Source organism: Leptopilina heterotoma, unplaced genomic scaffold, assembly GCF_015476425.1.
Source record: "Leptopilina heterotoma isolate Lh14 unplaced genomic scaffold, ASM1547642v1 Lhet_15, whole genome shotgun sequence".
Classification (NCBI taxonomy): Eukaryota; Metazoa; Arthropoda; class Insecta; order Hymenoptera; family Figitidae; genus Leptopilina; species Leptopilina heterotoma.
The window spans coordinates 4,167,280-4,171,053 of NW_025110867.1; positions in this window are offsets into that span (position 1 = coordinate 4,167,280).

A 3,774-nucleotide genomic window follows, 5' to 3' on the forward strand; every position below is an offset into this window, starting at 1 on the left:
TCATATGGCGCTCCAATTCAAAAACAAATGGAGAATTATTCTCAAGATAAAGATATTGAATTAAATCTGACGCGTCAGTTATATTCGAAAAAGTTGATACACCATTCTCCTTGATATCCTCCGATAGCAAGCGTTGACCGTCGAAATAATCCACAATGCAGGCTACTGCTTTATTATCAAAAAAATCAGTTAGGCAATCATCAACCGTTGTATGATTACGTGTTCTTTCTTCGAATGGCAAATTCGTTCCAATAATGTCCAGTGTAAATGATCCTTCAACAGGTTTAATAATTATTTCCGTGTCTAAATCATCGTCCTTTATTTCTTTATATTCAGTGATTAATTGAATCGATGTCAGTAAAGAGTGCACATCTGATGACAATAGTAAAAATCCAAAGCAAACTGACATCAGGGCCACTCTATCAGAAAGTGTTTTCACATCTTCTAAAACTGACATTCCAATCATCAATTTCCAGAAATTGAGAAATTTCCAAAAATGTTTGTCATGCATTAAAAATCTCAGAATTAGCCAACAGACGATCAAGAGAACACTACACAAAGTTATTGTATTTAGAGAAATGTCAAGAGAGTATTTTTTCAATTTTTTCTTCGGTACAAGAATCATGTACAAATCTTCTTTCTTTAAAAGGGCAGCATAATTTATTTGTGAATCAATAATGCTAAGTGCGAATACACTAATGTTACACACACGATTTTGAAAGTAATGCTTAACTCTCGGAGAACACACCTCTTTTTCCGACTATTTTTCAAAGCTCAACCAATTTTAAACTGCTCATCTAATCAAGCTAAAGAATTTTTTTAATTATAGTTTAAACTCTGTAGAATAAGTCTGTATACTTGAAAGTCCTTATTAAAAATATTAAAAAAAGATAAAAAGCTTTTCGTAAAAAAGCGTGGGGTCAAAAAGACCCCACGTGTTCTCCGGAGGTTAAAAATCGGTTCACAGTAAGAAATTGGAATATTATTTTCCAACAAATTGCATTCTGGAGGAATAATTACTAAGGGTTTAAAGTTCATAGTTGTTGAAATAGTTTTGAATCTCGCAAAATCTGGGATGTCGTCTAATTTTAATTCTATATTAAAACAACTATTTAATTCGATGTCATTCAAATTATTTAGTTTGATTGGAAAAACAATATCACCTTTGACATAATTCACTTTTGTGTAATTTCCCATAAAATGACTATAATAATGAATGATGATGTTCCTTTCAGTTGGGAGACCATAACACACGTGCCGCTACTGAGTATCTTACCGGCGGTCGGAGTAGGGAGTACCCCCACTCTGGTCCTAGTCGACGAGTATATAAGTAAAGGGCACGGCGAAGAGTATGGCCACTCTCTCTGTGGTATCAGCGTAGAGCGGATCTATTTCGACAGCTCCTTAGTACATTGTAGCACTCACTCAAAAGATGCTTCTTGGTGACAGAGCAGCGTTTTAAATTTCTCTCCCTACTGTGAAATATTAATTCCCCAATAAATACGATAATTCCAAATCCAAGACCAATTGCAAGATATACAAAAGGCGAAATGGTGAATATATTTTCTTGTTTAGGGAGTTTAAAAATGTGTCTCGTATACTTCATTTTATCAAATATATAATTATCTCTTCTCCACTTGTTTTCCAATCCATACTGATGAAATTTTTCAATATAACGCTCAAATTCAAAAACATATGGAGAATTATCCTCAAATGAAAGGAACAAAACCAATTCAACCAACTCTTCTACCATAATATCAAATGTTAAAATTCCATTTTTCTTGACATCTTGAGACGATAATTCTTCTGCATATTGAGCATAGACATAGCAAATAACTGCTTTATTCTCAAAAAGATCTGTTAAACAATCTTCTATTGTCGTATGATTACGTGTTCTTTTTTCAAACGGAAAAATTGTTTCCTTTCCAACGACATCTAAGGTCCAGGAGTCTTCCACGAAATAACGAAGAGAATTATTAAAGTTAATAATACTTTTATAATCAGTGGCAAATCCAATAGATGACAGAAATGATACCAATATTGACGATAGTAGTAAAGCACCAAAACAAATTGATGTCAAGGCAATTTTGTCAGATAATTTTTTTAATTCTAACGTAATAGACATTGCCATAAATAATTGCCAGAAGTTTATGATATTCCAAAGACGTTCTTCAAACATGAAAACACGAAGTCCAAGCCATATGAGAATAATACAAATGCTGCATAAAATTACAACATTTATTGAAAATATAAACTCGTATTTCTTACTTTGTTGTTTAGGTGCCAAATATTTGTAGTTATCAGGTTCATATAATAGAGCAACGTAATTTGATGTGAGGTTTATTGGTCTATTATGTGGATATATTGCTAGATTATAAACATTTTTGTTAAGATCTTTAAGCAAAATGTCTTTGCATTTACGATAAGTTTCAAGGCTGGTTAAATTACATTTTGATGGAAAAAATAATACAGATTTGAAATTCATTATTTTTGAAATAGTTTTAAATCTTGAAAGTTCGACTAAACTTCTATCGTCCGTAGTCATTTCATAAAAACCTTTCATTTCGTAACCATTTAGATCTTTTAGTTTCATTGGAAAAATTACATCACCTTGAATGTAATTACTTCTTGTATAGTTATTGGTGAAATTATTAAAATAGTGGATGATGATGTTCTTTTGACTTGGTCCTGACAATTTATGATTTTCATTTAGAGAATATTCAACATCGAGAATTGTGAGATGAACAAAATTTTTTGACCACGCCAAACGAAGTATATTTTCACGACTGCTACTCTTCTCGTTTAGGGGAATTATCATCAAACATCTTGGAAAAGCATTAATTGTTGAGACGATTTTCATAAAATTGAAGGATTCCTCTATAACTTTTGTATCATCCTCGAGAATAATTATAAACAATGTTGTTTCGTACATACTTCTTGAACTCAGTGAATTTTTATGCTCCTCCGGATCCTCCTGAAGAAAATTTATAACTCGACTTGGATTACTTTTGAAGACATTTTGAAAAATTTCATTTTGTACATCCAAACTGTTAGTCTTCCCATCGTGCATTATTATCGTTCGATATGGCTCAAATTCATTTTCTCTAATTTGTTGAAAAATTTCTTTAAAAGACACTGAATCGACAGTAGAGAATATTTGTGATAGTCCAAAAATGATAAGGACACATTTTTCAATTTTTGAACTATATTTAATCATTTTTGGAAACTAACATTCTTTTACGAAACGGACAGCAGAAAGTTTAGTGAAACACTGACTTTGTATTTCCTTTTTGAAAAAATTGTTTTCATCGTTTTAGTAGTAAATTAATTTTGTTAATGTATTCTTTCGTTTTACTTTTTTTAAGTGAAAATTGAATTGTGGATTAAATTGTTTCTCATAATATACTGTTTCTAAAATATTCACAACAACATGAAAGCAATTGGGCATTTTTATTTCGTTTGTTATTAAAGTTAGATTAAGTGAATCAATTTCATTACATAACACTAGTAGTACAAAAAAGTTTCTCATTATTAAATTTGAGAAATAAAGTAAATATAAATTTAGAATATTACTTTCACATTAAGGAGGGATCCTACTTTGGATGGCCTAAAATTTTTTTTTTTTTTTTGAGACAGAAAAATTTGTTAATTTAAATATTGAGATAAAATTATTCGAAAAAATTCCATTACATTGAAGATGACTTTCTGGTAAAGAATTTTTAAAATATTGATTTTCTTTTTTTTATTTATATACAAAATTTAATAGTAATATCG